Source organism: Lepeophtheirus salmonis, chromosome 14 (assembly GCF_016086655.4).
Source record: "Lepeophtheirus salmonis chromosome 14, UVic_Lsal_1.4, whole genome shotgun sequence".
NCBI classification, from domain to species: domain Eukaryota; kingdom Metazoa; phylum Arthropoda; class Copepoda; order Siphonostomatoida; family Caligidae; genus Lepeophtheirus; species Lepeophtheirus salmonis.
The window spans coordinates 27,920,047-27,937,098 of NC_052144.2; the positions used below are offsets into that span (position 1 = coordinate 27,920,047).

At 32.8% G+C, this 17,052-nt stretch overlaps 1 long non-coding RNA gene across 1 annotated transcript; it reads left to right on the plus strand.

Annotated features, from left to right (window-relative positions):
* Window positions 1-307: 307 nt before the first annotated feature.
* LOC139907154 (uncharacterized) lies at window positions 308-11,318 on the plus strand. Its single transcript, XR_011783567.1, has 2 exons — window positions 308-397; window positions 10,468-11,318. It is a non-coding gene; the product is annotated as an uncharacterized lncRNA (long non-coding RNA).
* The last annotated feature ends 5,734 nt before the right edge of the window (window positions 11,319-17,052 follow it).

The window sequence follows — 17,052 nt, forward strand, 5'->3', positions numbered from 1 at the left end:
ATTATTCAAAACTAGAGTTAAAAAAATATGCTAAATGAAAAATGAAAGTAATAAATAATGATAAATATAATTTAGGAGAAGTTAAGAAATTGATCAATTTAAGATCGTGAGACATTTTTATGAGTCGGATAAATTGGTCAAAACGCCCAAGGTTTTTTAATGCAACAATTATATTGATTTAATAAATAAAAAAACGAGCATATATTCGGTAGTTAGTGATTCTGAGCTTGACTATCTTAAAATTTATTATTTTTTCTTTTAACTATAAAAATAAATAATTAAATTTCAAAGTATTTATTATTTACAGACGGGATCTCAAAATATGCCTACCATCAATTAATAGAGCTTCATCAATGGGGCACAAAGAATAATAAATATTAGGGATTTGAATGAATACGTAAGTAGATAAAATTTAAAATATTGCAGACATTGTCAATCATTATTATCTCTTCTATAATGCCAATTGATTTATACAATAACATAGGTATAAAAAATAATAAAAAGTTAAAACTATATAATAGTACCGCCATTATCACCCAGTCCCAATTTTCTAAAGTTCCGTGTCATTATAAATATTTTTTAATAAGTAAATATTTGCAATGTTATATGTGAATGTAGATAATGTCAGGAAGTTTATTAATTAAAAGCAGAGGGTGCCCGCGTTGTATGAAAAAATATAAACAAAGAATGAAGGTACAAGAAAAGATATAATAGAACAGGGAAGAAACAGAGAGATATAGAAATAAAGAAGATAAAATATACCTTTTCTTTCATTTTCTATGAAAAACAGCCTCTTTATGACCTCGGAGGCACAAAAAAGTCATAAAAACATGTATGGTTATTTTATATGTCTACTTGCAAAATTTTAGACAGATCCGTTTGACTTTTTTGGATTCCATGAAGTAAACAAAACAAAAACAGCATATACAGGGTCCAATTAAATCCTGTTTAATTAACTTTACATAATATAATTGGATGTAAGGTTCCGAGATATTATGTTGAAACTCTTTTAGCGACGAAATTAGATCAAAACCAACAGTTTTGAATAAAATGACAGTTTTGTTAAACTCAATAGAAGGCAAGAGAGAGGCTATAATCAAGGACTACCTAAAGGGCAAATCTCAACCAGCTATCTTGAGAAACCTAAAGAGCCTGAAGGTCAACCCCATGCTCATCAAAAGAACTATTGGGAGGTACGAGGAGACTCAATCCATCAAAAATAGACCCAGATTAGGCAGTACAAGGTCAAACAGGACGACCAGAGTCGTCAAAGTAGTCAAGGCTAGGATTGCAAGAAATTCCAGGAGGAACCTTAACAAGATGGCCAAGGATTTCAACATGGGTGCACCAAGAGACCTTATCTGAGATGACCTTGGGATGTCTTCCTACAAATTGAAGAAGTAACAGCACTTTTCAATCTAGATCAAGGCTAAAAGACTTGAGAGAAGCAATGAAATTCTGCGGAAACTAAGGACTGGCATTACTCCCAACATTGTATTCAGTGATGGGAAGATTTTCACTGTGGAATAGACTTTTTAAACTCGAAAATGATCGGATTCTGGCCAAAAAAGTTAAGCTTGGTGAACATGGAGTCAACAGAGTGGAGAAGCACAGTCTGTGAGGGTTTGGGTGACCATGACTGAGTCAGGGAAGTCCCCCCCCCCTTGTGATTGTGCCATCTGGAGTGTAGATCAACACCAAGGAGTACATCAGCACCTTCCTAGAGGAAGGCTTTGTTCCCTGGTAAAAGGACCACAAAAGATACATATCTTCAAAGCGTAATTCCTACGATAAAATTGGCGATCAAAGTTCTTAAATCAATTAACTAAGTGTTTTAAATCCTTATTTAAATGTCCTGATACTGTAACAGCCAATTGATTGTAATTTTGGTTTCGTCGATTCCGTTCCGGTATGGATCACGTTCTATCAAAAGTTTGGATAAAGTAATGGAAATCGTCGAGTCTGACAGTCATGTAAAAACTTTTTTGATTGTCAAAAAGATTTAAACATTAATTGGAAAAAAAAATCAATTAATTAAGAAAGTATTTGTATAAAGTAGAGTGACTAACAGTCTTCTTTTCTCCGGATCAGTTCTCTTTTTAGAGCCTGTCCGTAGAGAATTTTATACATTTATACAATGTATGGTATTCTGTGGGGCAAAAAGTTGAAAAAATACTAAAAGTACAGTAAATTATAAAGAAAAAAAACCGTAATCTAGATCTAAAAAGTAACTTTTTCAAAAAAAAAATATATATATATTGATAAAAACCGACATCTTGCAGGGAGTGAGAGTTTTGTCGTTGTCTACAAAATGTCTTAAAGGCAAGAGGCACATTTTGTCACTTTTTGATATATCTAAACTTTGATTCAGCTTCCTCGTACTTGTTCTCTTGAAAGTTTGTTTTGCTATTGCTGATACTAAAATTGAAACTAATATTTTATTTGTCATTATTAATGTGAATTAACTAGCAAGTAAAATTTGTTACAATTTTCAAACAGTCATGTTCCTTTTTGTAAATTTTTAACTCTCTGGATGCTGTAAGTTTGGAGTGTATTCGGAACAAATAAAGAGTGACGGATGAACTAACATTATATTTAACATGGTATACAGAAGAAGATAAAACAGGACTAAGAAATAAAATATCCAATTTGAATAGGGCGTAATATTTATGGTATATTTGTTACATAATTATTTATCATGGTAATATCGAAAAGAAATATAGACAATGGTGGAATTAAAACAGCTCCTAAACGGAAGAACATTAAAAACAAGCACAAACTCATACAGCGTTCAACTTTTTTAATGATAGACGGCATTTAAAATTTAAAAGGTAGTGTATGCACAAAAGAGAGAGTGAATTATGTCAAGTAGGGAGGTGGACATTCTGCTAAAAACTTATAGTAATAGAGGACTAAGTAAAAATTAGTAGATGAGCGAATGGGTGATAAGCAGAATACCAAAATTCTGCGAATTGTATTCACTAACATACATTTTTTCAACTCTCAGTAATGCCAAATGAAAAATGTTGTTCATATCAAATTTGATTTTTTCTTATTTTTCTGGAACAAGATTAGCTTATTCGTAAGCTATTTTATTTAAATAGGAAGAAAAAACCTGACGTCCAAATTATGCAAACAGTTTCATTTGTCCATGGATACTTTAAATTAGATAAATAAAGTTGTGGTAGACTTTATGTCCGTAATAGTGCTTTAGTATCACGCAACTAATTTTATATCTTATTAAAATGTGAGAGCCATCTTTTTTCTTACTTTGAGATAAGCATGTTAAGTAAACGTGATATTTTAATCTGTAGTTTCTCTCTGTAATTCTCTGTAAACCAAGAGTAAATCAACGACTTCAAAAATCTGTTGTCTCCGTGGAGTGGTCTTGTTAGAGTCACCTCTTGGAGACAGAGTGAGGAAGAACTGGTCCTTAAGCCTATAATTTCTACTCACATTCTGCCACCCATTTTCCAGCATCGGTTGCAGATTTATTAGCGTTAGTAAAACGAGAAAATAAGAAGAATTAGCCGATGAAAAATAGTAAGCAATTGTGGAATGACCTATATACATACGAGAGTCATTTGAAAAGTCCGAGAGATAGCACTCCTGTCGTATATGGAGGTTATTTGTAGTTAGTAGAATCTCTTGGAAGAACACACACGAACTTTCAGCCAGATCGGTCTGTTTCTTTAATGTTCCCTATAATATGATAACTATAATATTTCTTAAGGCAGGGGTTCCCAAACTATACTATGCCAAGTCCCTCTTACATTAATATATTTCTAGCTGATACCCCTTTTATAGGAAACATGTGTACTATGTGTGTGCAGACTGAAACCAATACGCAATTATCCATGTTCCTGCAACTCCCCCTCCCTTAGCCTCCCCTCACGGGAGAATCCATTGTCTTTAGCAACCTCAGTTTTCGGCCCCCCTGCTAGAACTTAAGGCCGTACGCACTTTGTGTATAAGGTAGCTACGTCCTTGTGTGTATCTAATATCATTTCCTGGATCCGAATTTTCTAGCAACGCCCCTTGTTTTGAGTGCCTGTTATCTAATTAGCATGAATAAAAAAAGAACCGAGACCGAAGACCGGAACTGAAACCGATAAAGCTTAACCGAGTCCGAAACTTTTGAAATGAAGCAACTTGAACTGGGCAAAACCTAGACTATAAACTGTCACACCACCTTGTAGATAATATATATTTCATAGTTTGCTCATGTCTTCTAAGCCATTTATTTCTTATTTCCTGTTTTTTATTGTTCTCCAAATACATCTATTGCCCAATAACAGTGTTAAAACCAAATGGTGAAACGGCAATTACATGATCAATTTTTGGCCAAAATTTAATTAGCCTTAAGAATACTCTTTTTTCGACAAGGGGGTGCTGATAATAAAATGAATTACTCAATATTAACAGTGTAAAGTTACAAGGTTAATTCCACAAGATTTTTTATTTATTTCGGAGACTTTTTCCGACAAGAAAAGTTTAGACGTAAATTAATCACGTGGTCATCGTTTGGTTAAAAAAATGAACGAAAACTGGAAAGAAATTAACAAATATACACCTAATCGTCTCTTTATTGGGAAAATAACGGGTGAGTAAAAAAAGTTGAACGGGTCCCAGCCTGTTTATTTTCTACCACATAGGTTTGTGTATTGGAGACACATGCTTAGGCCACTGCAGCCACAAGAAGACTTGGCCTTTCTTAAAATATGGTAATTCTACTATAAAACCAAGAAATATTATAAAATAACTTGACAAATATGAATAGACTCTAGGGAAGAGTGGACATCTACCGGGCCGTGCAAAATTATTTACCGATGATATAAATATACTTTTTAAGAGGTTTGGTGGCAACCAATCTGATTGTTTCGTATTGTTAATGTTAAAATAAACAAAAATCCTTCCTGTGAGAGCGTAACAAATTCCCCACGTGGGACCATGTCCAATCAGGAAACAAAGAGGATCAAAATTGCAGCCCTCCTCCGAGCGGGAGTGCCTCATAACAACATTAAGGAACAGGTTGGGGCCTCGTTGAAGACAATTTACAACGTTTCCAAGCCCTTGGAGGCTGGGGGTGATCTCAAGTATTCCCCTGGGGCTGGCAGGAATCCCACTGTCTCAACAAGGTAAGTAAAGGCAGTGTTCAAGAGGACTCCCAACAGGTCCATTGATGACATGGCCAGAAAGATGGGAACGTCGAGATCAACTGTTTCAAGGGCATTGAAAAGGGCTGGAGGAAAGTCCCTGAGGCGTACTTAACGCCCTCTGCTAACTGAACGTCAGCGAGAAGTCAGACTTGAGCGTGCCAGAAAATCTTGAATGATATCAAGAGCTCATCTGGACGCATCATCATTTTTTCAGATGAGAAAATTTTTACGGTCGATCCTTTTTTCAACAGGCAAAAATTCCCGTGTTGTGAGGTTTGGTGATGTGTAAGATAAGCACCGCTATGTGGCAACAACAAAGTACCCTGCTTCGGTGACGATGTTGGGCCTCGTGGCCTCCAACGGAAAGGCCATGAAACCAAGGTCCTTCCGTGTATCAAATCCATAGTCGGCAACTCTGCTTGGGGTTTTCAACAAGATGGAACACCCGCCCACGCTTCCAAGAAAGCTCAGGAGTGGGTCAAGGACAACATGAACTTTTGTCCCGAGAACTACTGGCCCCCTCAGAGCCCAGATCTGAAACACTAGACTTCTCTATCTAGGTGCACGTGGAGACCAAGGCCTGCAAAAAACGACACAGGAACATAAATGCCTTAAAGGCTGCTGTCAACAAGGCCTGGGCCTCCATGGACGCCGATTACATCCAGCAAGTCTGTGGCAGCTTCAGACGTCGCCTGACCAGTGGCATTGAGTCAAATGGTGGCTACATTGATTAAATTTGATCACAAACTATTTTATTATTCTAAAAATGTATGAATAATTGTTTGTCAAGTCATTCGAAATGTCATTATTGTCCGCGATATGTTCTGAACAAAAATCGGTGAATAATTCTGCACGGCCCGGTAAGATTATGTGTGAAATTAAAAAAAATACATGAAAGACGGAAAAGTTCGCAACATCGCGTGGTAAAAGTTAAAATTTAACATTTTATTTTAAATCAATTTGTTTAAATGGAAAGAAAGAAAAGAGGCATATATATTTGCTCCAGGCTCCGGTCACGCTAAAGGGCACCTTGGTCTAATTTATTAATTATTATCTATATCATTAATAATCCGATTGGTATTAAAGCTGCAATAGCTAAGGTCAGCCTTGGTGTATTATGGTATATAAAATGTCGACCACCTATGAAATATGTACAGGGTCTTGATATTAAATTTATCTGCCAAATATGGATTCAATTAACCAAATATAATTTACTGAAAAAATGCAGAAACATTTTAGACATTAAGAGACACACATTAAATAACAAAAACTTCAAAATAATACATAATCCTGTGTTCCCATTTATATAGTTAAATATCAAAAATGCAAAACCATTAATTGTATATTATAAGCTTCTACAGCAAAATTTAAAAAAAGGATGAACTTTCCTTTCATACATGAAAATACACTAACTATTTAGGATAGTCAAAAACATGAGAGGGATTTAGGGAAACATTTCGTGAAGGATACAAACATTTTGAAAAACAATGCATGAAAAACTCATGTATGAATTATACCTAAAATAATGCCACCGTAAGAGCCAAAATTCTAATGCATGGATGTACAATTATTTTTTTCCATTATAACCTCATTAGATCGTTCCAATGTATGTTAAGCAGGGTTGAGAGTTGATTCAGACCACAATCTCAGACTGTAAACCAAAAATGAATTGTATTTTAAAAAAACTTAAATATGACATGATTAGCCAGGGAGTACTTTATGCTAAACCTCATAAAAAACCTCATTCATTTTTTAAAAATTTTATATAAAGTACTTCCCATTTTCTTTTCTCTTTTAATATGAGTTGACCTAAACACCTGCCAAATATTTTTATTTTTAGACAATTCTATACATACAGTCTCTTTTTTTTAACATGACACGCATACTAAATTGTATTGTTGTTTCTTAGGTCAAGTATCTACACTAAAAAATTACTTACGGATAGCATAAATACATATATAAAACAAACTTTTCTGTATTAATATATAAATGTATGTAATATACATCAGGATGCACTAAGTGAGCTTGTTCTGGAAAGTGTCTGACCTCAACATGAAGATGGAATCACTCGTATACACAAATAAAAGCTAGTCACATCTATTTAACATCTGAGGACAGTTACTCACCAAAGTTTCACCCATTACGAACACGTAATTGTTACGTAACAGTCGTTAGAGTGAATTGATGGGTTTGTTTTTGTAAAAATGTACTAAATTGAGTATCAATTTGTCATTGAATACTTGTTTTAGAAAGGATAATCTTTAAATAGGTTCAAACAATAGCAGACATATAAAGGAAGTTGTATTAAAATTTGACGCGTCTAAGTAATTGAGGCAAAAACAAAAAGTCTCCTGTGAACAATTATTTTGCAGAAAAAACGCGGAAAACTATTGGGACGGGTCGCAAAGATGCAGCAACGCTGGGAGATATGTGCAGAGTTACAAGGAGACTATGTTGATAAAAACATTTTTTTTAAAATATTTTGTATCTTTGTTAGGACGGGAAATTTTCAGACCACTCTTGTATACAGTTCTCCCTCAATGTTACATTCAAAAGGCTTGCACCGGTGGTTTCATTAATATGACTATATTATTAATTCTCAGATAAAAAATGTTTTTGTCCACAAATACATTCACACGGAGAGAAATACCAATATATTTTGCTTTATTATTATACATGATTACAATTTGTACCAAGTATGTTTTTAGCATCGCATTGCAGGGCTCTGAAGACTTTTTGAGAGTAAATTTATCTAACCTAAAATATTGAATAGCAATATATAATATAACTCTTATTATATCTTAATCTGATATAATACATTGAAATTTAATCTTGCAGCATCATGTAAAGTCGAGTTATTTACTCATAAAAAATATTTTCTACTCTAATTTTTTAAGTTTCGTATTTAAATTCAATTTTTTTAGTCTAATTTTGTAAACTTCGTACTCAAGTTCGATATTTGTTGCTCGATTATTTTAAAAATTTCTAACACTTTTCCATTATTTTATTTTTTTTAATTTTCTAACTCAAATATTTTTTAACTGTTTCTGCAACCATCCATGGATAGACGGACAGTTGCAACATTTGATACAATTTGTGTAGAAAAAAACTACTGCCAATTCTAATTAACAAATATATTCAAGCAATTGTAGATATATGTACCTTGTAATCCTTGTCCTTGTAAAACGAGAATGGAATTGGACAGGGGCAAAATATTCCGGAAGAAGACAAGCTGCAAGTCAGTTAAGTTATTCTGTACCTTGTATACCTTTGTTGCGCTGTTAGTATAGGATCTCATATTGTTCTTACATATTCTCTTGTACTCTCTTTTTCCATTGTAGCCTTCATAAAAATGTGAAGTTAATCCGGACTTGGAACTTTGCGAACGCAGTCTTCTTTTGATGGAGCGATTTGGAACATTCATAATTACTTTCATGGTTTGGTGGAGCTGACGGAGAGCTGAAGGGCCACTTTATCATCGTTATTGCAGGCTGAGTAGTTTCAATGCCTTATAAAACATCATTTATATTATTTAGGGTCAAATTCCTTCTTATTTGCCAAGAGAATTTTTTTTACCTCCTTATTTCCTTGAAGTGGTCCACTTCCTCCTGTAATCTTCCAAAATATGTTCTTGATCTTCGTATTTGGTAGTAGTTATAGACTAAGTTTCCCTTACAGGCTACATACGAGGACTTTCTCTAGGAAAAATTGAGCTGAAAAAGTATTTTATTATTTATAAACTGATCAACAATTCTAATAATTACATCATTTATATTTTGTGTTATTTTTTTAGCCCTCCGTCAATGAATTAGTAAATTATACAGCCCGATATGATTAAAAGTGCTTTTTATTCTTTTGAATTTAAAATTGACCCTCAATACTTTTTGGTATGCTCCTCAAACATTAAATTTGATTATACAAAAGTTTTTATTTATCTTAATAATGTTTTGTAGCTATGGGTTTTTGAAGTTTTTATCCGAAAAATTTAATATTTAAAATTTTTTCTTTAATTTAATAATAAAAACTTAATTTCAGAAATTTTTTTCCTAAAAATTTTATTTTTTGTGAACAGCTTTGGATTTTTTTTTGAAAAAATTTGATTATTTTAGATTAGCTATGGATTTTTGAAACTTTTTTCAAAAAAAAAAAAGTTTTTTTGTCAAAAGCTATGGATTTCCAAAAAATATTATGTTTCAAATTTATTACCAAAAAAGTCCAAAAACCAAGCCCCTTCCAAAATATGATCCTGCGGACGCCCGTAATTAGATTCTTAAAATTTGTATAAAGTAATGAATATTTAAAAAAAAAAAAAATATCAAAGCTTATTTTTAAATAATTATATATTTTTAATCGATATCTTATATTCATTAAAATATTTGTACATCTTAATTGATATTAACGAGTGGAAAATGGATGAAATAGTTTTAAAAAATGATACAAAAAGTAAAAGACGTAATTATTGTAATCATTTAACTGTTGCTCATGTAATTAAATATACTTTATTTTTTAGCCAGTTCACTAACAGAAGGTTAACTATTTCTCATCTATTTTGTACTCGGAAATATCAGTTAAATTTTGACATGGTTAAAAAAATATATTATATATTTAAATTAATTTTAACAACATGAGTAATTTGTTATAAAAAAATGATAAATTTTTTATCAAATATTAGTTATTTTATCTGAATTTTGGGAAACAAATAAGTAGGGGGTGTAATTAAATTAATTTCAAAAATGAAAATGTTTGCTCCCTCACAAGATTTGTTGAAACGACTTTTTTTTATAGCAAAGAGCATGTTTTCAATATTTGATCATTTGATTTAAAGAAATCCTTCTTATGTTCTCTATCTTCTCCGCTTCCCCTTTCAAAAATTGTCATCACTGTTTGTTCATTTAAATTACTGTACCTCCAGTCCCCTCACCCCCTTGGACGACCCTGAGTACCCATCAGTTTTGAGAAGATTGTGTATATTACATAAGATAAAAGCTAGAATATTTAATTTTTGTAGGCACTCTTGTACATCTCAGTCACTGCTCGCTTTTTGAAATAAACAAAGATATGGTGTATTTTCCTTCAGCTGTTTTCATTCATTTTTATAATTTGGCTCTTGTATCATTTAAAACCGCTGACTCAACGAATTATGAACTTAAAAAAGTTCTAAAATGGGATTCGGATTTTTATATTAATAAAGATAATAAAGGGCTTGTGTTAAGAATCTTTGTCATATGTTACTTAGACATTGATTAGATTAATTATCAATTCAATATATCTTTTAATTTATAACTATTTTCCAAATAATCATTTACAGATTGCAACACGAAAATACGGAAGACCAGATATTTTTTCTTTTCCCAGTTGAAAGTCGAGGTTGAGAGTGGATAAATAAGCTAGTCTTGTGTCCTCTCATTGACAAAGAGAAAAAATCTAAGAAATCAAACGGAGAAGAAAATGAACGACTTTTAAGCAAAACCGTTAATTAAATTAACTAAACCTCGATTAAAAAATGCTAAATAGACGAAATTAGTTATAGACAAAAATTAGCAAGATAAATAAAGAATTGCAAATAATCTGGTTTAATGTTTCAAGAGCATACTGAAAATTTTAGCCATAAAATGTGAAAAAGAAAGAATGTGAAGCATTTTTTATAATATTGGGTGTATATTATACCAGGTTATTCACGGAGGTTAAACAAGAACTCGCTTGGTCTTAATCAAATTGATTCTTTTGTGTGATCAACCGACAAACTAATCGAACCCCCTGCAACAGCAAAGACGAACGTATCAATCGGATCAAGATGGAATTCCAAGATTTGCCAATGGGCCAAGTGACCAAGGCCTGTTCGCGCTCTCTGCCTCGTATAAAGAATGTTATTAAGGTTGGAGGTGAAATTATTAAATTAAATAAATCAAATCTATCATGCCTTTAGAATCTTTTTTTTTTTAAACATGCAGGAGTTTTGGCAACTCCTATTAAGAAATAAAATAAAATGGGATGTAAATATATATAAAATTCTAAAAAAATTATATGATATTATTTGAGGCTTAACAAAAAAAATAATTTTTCTCAAATATAATGGTATTTATACATCTGTTAACAATTTAACTTTTTGATGGTATTCTAATTCTGGATCACACATCACATTGATACCTATAAATGCAATGGTCTAACTTTTTATTGTATGAACGGAAATAAATGCTGTAAAAATAAATTATATAAAAATATTAACATAACATAGTTACAAATACTACTCAAATATAAATAATTTTTAATATATAATCGATAATATTTCGATGCATGAGTTACTTGATTACTTGGCAAAGATAAGGAATTTCATTTCTTATACAAAGTATTCCACATAATGGTTTTTTTTTTAACAAGAGAAATCCGTGTTATATGAAATCTAAATTGTACGGGACTATGTATTTTAGTACTAACTTTTATGACCACTCTTTATTGGAATATTTTTAGAAAAATTATGTCCAGAGTCGGTTTCAGGGAATACAATAGGGGATAATGCCCCAGAGGCCTCGGCTCTAGAGATAATCCCGTGTTGGATAATTTTTATAGAAGTAAGAGGTGGTTCATTTAAACATTCGAAAAAAAAGTAAAACTTTACAACGTTATAAAATAAATTTAACATTCAATCAATAAAATCGTCGTTTGCTCGGACCACACGTTCACAACGTCCACATAAGCGTCCTATTGCCCTTTTGGCCGTACGACCGACTAAAATTCATAATGCTCCTCATTATCCCAGCTGTCAGGGATGTTGTGGGGACGTTCATTGGAAATTTGTTAAACATTTCTCCAGACAAAATAATCTAAGGATTAAATTCCCGCCAGGCAGGAGGCCAAGAACTCTGCGCGATGTACATCACATTTTAATAATCTAGAAAATCGAGTGTTCTTTTGATGGTGCGACAATGCTGCCAGATCCAAGGTCGGTTTTTCATGATGCTAGGGAGCCAAGAAAAGATTTTGGTGTGCAGAACACTGACGTTCACCTTCAGGCCCTACTTGAAAATGAAGGGTGGCATAACGTGACCTACACTGCCAGAAACACCAACAATCATAACTTTATGTGAGAACTTAACCTCTTTGATTGTTCCTCAAGTTATGGTTCTGGGTTTGATAGAAATTTTTCTCGTATGAGAAGAACCGTATAAGATCTTTCACACAAGGCTTCTGTTTGAGGTTGATCAAAGCCTTTGTTCGGATGACCTTTTTCTCCCGGTTTGACATAGTTAGGAACTGTCTCTTACGACGTTCTGAGCTGTGATTGATGACACGGACGAGACGCTACGTCCATGTTGTCACTCTTTATTTAAACATTTTTGCTGAATAATAAATTTTTATAAAAGTTCATCAAGATTGACATTTTGGAATAAAATTGGGACTCAAAAATATACGGAAATTATATATATAAAAGGTCATTTGGTGCTATAATTGAATATTTGATTTGTTGAATTTGTGAAATTTACAAATAAACGCTCTTCTTGGTGAAAGTTTCTTACTGGCTATGATATATGTATTGTCACTTAACACTACTCAAACTTTAAAGTAACTTTATTTTTTTAAATAAAATAATTCTTTTTTTTTATTTGTTTACATTTTAGAAATAATTATTTTAAAATAATCATACGAACTCTTCCATAAAGCAATGCAAATTTTAAATCAATATTTAAGAGTTTCTATAAAAAATATTTAGAAATAAAAAATATTTTAACAATCTACCAACATCCCGTGGAGCAAAAAGAAATAATCATTCTAAAAATAAAATAAAAATAAAAAATAGGATTGCCCTAATCAATATATAGAAAGTTTAAATAATGTATATTATGTTAGACAAAAAACATATCAAACAGCTTAGGTATTTACATGGGACAAGCAGAAACTTTTTTAGTTTCTCTTACCTGAACCCTGAATAAAAGATTTGATTTCATCTGTTATAATATAATATTATAGTTGTGTGTATATTTTCTAATAAAAACGCTTAACTTGCGTGTTTATTTCAAAAACGGAGACAGATACTGGTAGGGTTCTATACGTATTTTGGGAGGTAAAAATCCTAGTTTTTAGCATCATCTTACTAGCTCTAATAGTCGGCATCTTTTTTATGTATTTTCATTATGGCTGAAGGAGAACTATTCTTTTAATGATGTTTCTATCGACAAGTTTTACTACATTCTGAGTTATTTAAAACTTTAATAAAGTAATTCGAAATAAAATACGTCCTAGTATATGTATAGTAAATAATTTATATTATACATCTTTTTTTTAAATGAACCTTTTATTTAATTAATTTTTTTAAAGTGGTCAATCCTTTGTGATGTTTATGGTCTTTTTTAAAAATTCATATCACATAATAATAATCATTTATAATATACAGGGTGCTAAAGCTATCTATGCTGCCACTTTGGCCTCTTTCTTTGAGCGTTTGCAGGTTATTTTTTTTTTGTTAGATAGCTTTATTGAACCTGCACCAGTTGGAAAAAACGACATCAAATTAAGAATTTGTTGACCCAAATATTTGGAAAAGAAATGGAGCCCTCCTTGGAATCAACTCCAAGAGCAACAAACTAACACTGACTCTGGGACTCAGTAAGACGTTGGTTGGCAACGTTAGGGGGCAATTTAAGAACTCTTAAGGTTTTTGTAAGTTCTATGATTAAAAGCCATGTTATTTGGATGCTTAGCTCTGAAGGCCACGTCATACCTTCTCAAGCGTTTCACCAAGGCGTCAAGGTCAACACTGTTGCCTACTTGGAAGTGCTACAGACCAAGGTGAAACTTTGGATCGACATGGTTGCCAATGGGTGTCTTACATGTGGTAGCAGGTCACGGCTCCATGCCACACCTCGAAAAAAATTCTTAAATGGCTCCAAGACAATTTTGACGACTTCATCTCAACGGACTTTTGGCCTCCAAACTCGTAGCATCTGAATCTGATATTTTTTTTTGTGTCGGGCACGATCAAACAATACACTAATCGAACCCCTCCAACACCAAAGACGAACTTATCAGTTGGATCAAAAAGGAATACCAGGAATCTATCAAGCTTTCAGAATCTGGATTGATTTTTTAAATATGATAACGGGGGGGTTAATTTTTAAATATGAAAGAAAAATCTTTTTACGCCATAGATTGTTTGTGCACACTGTATAAAGACGTTCCTTCTGTACGTACATATTGGATAATGTTTCAATGCGTGAGTTACTTGATTATTTGACAAAGTCACATTGATTATTTTCATTTATATATTTTTTTGGGATATAATGCATTAATTGCTAACCATTCATGTACACTACAAACAAGGACTATGAAATAAAGATACAACTTGTGTACGTGGGACGATGATAGAATATGATGTAATTAATTCATAGCATGTGCTTAAAGATCAAGTAGAATGCACTTTCTAAGTAAACACGCAGGTCGTAGGTACATAATACATATATAAATTATATTGTTATTACCAAGTGAAATTGCAGTTCATTTTTGGGAAGATGGTCATAAAGTTGCTCCCGGTCATTTTTCCCCACTCCTACAAAAATATTTTTCATAAATTATAAATAGGGGAGACTGGGATCATTTGCAACAGACTCTTTTTTGTTCACAAAACCCTCGATAACAATAGTTGTAATCCAAATATAAGGCAATGTAATATTTAAAATGTCAATTTGTATTTAAATTGTAGTTGTTGTCGGCCTCAAATCACCTTGAAGCTCTTACTAAATTTCCTGTTTCCTTAAATATAAATCTTTAGTAAATTTAATAAAATTTGGCTTATAAGTACTTTTTTCTCAAAAAAGTTATCATAGATAAGCACGGCATTACCTTGCTAAGACAAAATTACCCTATTTATGCATTTTGTTGTCAGCTGTCGATTTCATTGTCTGACTTGATACGTCGAGGCTATTTCATAATAAAGCATTTTTGATAAATAAACTACAGGAATACAATTTCTTGTTGATCCTTCGTCCCGAGGGTGGTCAGAAAAGTTTCTAACGTGGAAGTGAAGATGGCAGCACTAGTAAATAAAAGATAATCACATCTATTTAGCATCTGTTGACAGTTACTCACCAAAGTTTCACCCATTTTGGACGCCCAGTTGTTATGTAAAAGTTGTTTGAGTAACTTGATTCGAATGTTTTTGCAAAAATGGACCAAACATTTTTTTTTATTTGAGCCAGTTCCCCTATTGAAGTCTACTGGTTGTACTGTAGTTTTGCTTGATCGTGTAGTTGTATCCAAGTTTTATCTTATAGTTAACTATCGCCACCAAAACTCAGATTTATTACATCAACAAAGATTTTTGTCAAATGAAGAGGCAATCACCTTGTGAACAGTACTATTTGGACGGGTTAAAGAGATGGTAGCATCACTGGGATAAGTTTGTAGAGTTTCAAGGACACTATTTTGAAAATAAAGAAAAAAAGGTAAGGTAATCTACGCAAAGAAAGTGTAATATATTTATTTATTTATAATCTATCCCTTGAAATGGAAGAAAATGCAAAGAGTCCAATAACTTAGCTTAAAAAAAGGGCAAGATCATGTCTTATGCGGGAGTCCTTCCAAAGAGAGAGGAAAATGTCAAAAACGCACAAAAAAATGACCTTGGTGCAAGTTTCCAGAGGGAAACTATTGTTATTACCTTGACATAGTCAGAAAGCCAACAAGCTTTCAACAATGTAAATATGAAGCACTTACCCTTTTACAAGGCAGCTATAAATTATGGTTTTGCAGAAGACAAATTGCTGGTGAACAAGTCCGATAGGGATTTGGAACTCTTGTTTTTACACCAAGGTCCCTATGGACATTCTTCCAAGGCTGGAGAGACTATAAAATGTTACAAAACCGAAGTAACTGGACCTAAGGGTGAAATTTTGCTATTGATATGAAAATTAAAAACATTGACAATTTTAAATTGTAACAACTGGATTACTATAGCCAATACTTTTAAAAGAGTATACGAAAGCAGACTGAATGATTTTGTTGATCAATTTGTAAACATTGTCGACTACCACCTGGAACAAAACCCTGGAGACTGAAATGGAGGACCTCAAATTATCTTTTTGTGGTGGTAGGGATCTCTTAAATATCCCACAAATAATATCTGTGGATGAACGTTTTGTTAATCTCCGATTTCCCGGAGTTAGTCTACAATGTCAAAGATTTTGGACATCCTCGGTGAATTGCACCGAAAAAAGGCTCCAAATAATTGAATACACACAATTTCTGAATGAAAAAATCATAAATATTAATGCAAATACATCGAATAAAACTTCTGAGCTCATTTCTCCGATTGAACAGGTATGTTCAAGGGTACAAACATTAAAAAACCAATGTAGAACTGCAACCGAAACAGAAATGTCACCAATAAAACAGATGGACAGAAATCGTCCACCTCGAAGTGTGTAGTGTTACAAGGTTACTATTTTGAAAAATAAAGTAAAACAATCAGAAAAAATGTCTTGTATCTTTGTTGGATCGGAAACGTTTCAAACCCCCTTTTATGTATATATATAGGCCATTTTATTATTTACCAGGCAGTGCAGAATTATTTACCGATTTTTGTTTAGAACATATCGCGGACAATAATGACATTTCGAATGACTTGAGAAACAATTTATTCATACATTTTTAGAATAATAAAATAGTTTGTGATCAAATTGAATCAATGTAGCCACCATTTGACTCAATGACACTGGTCAGGCGACGTCTGAAGCTGCCACAGACTTGCTGGATGTAATCGACGTCCATGGAGGCCCAGGCCTTGTTGACAGCAGCCTTTAAGGCATTTATGTTCTTGTGTCGTTTTTTGCAGGCCTTGGTCTCCACGTGCGCCTAGATAGAGAAGTTTAGTGGGTTCAGATCTGGGCTCTGAGGGGGCCAG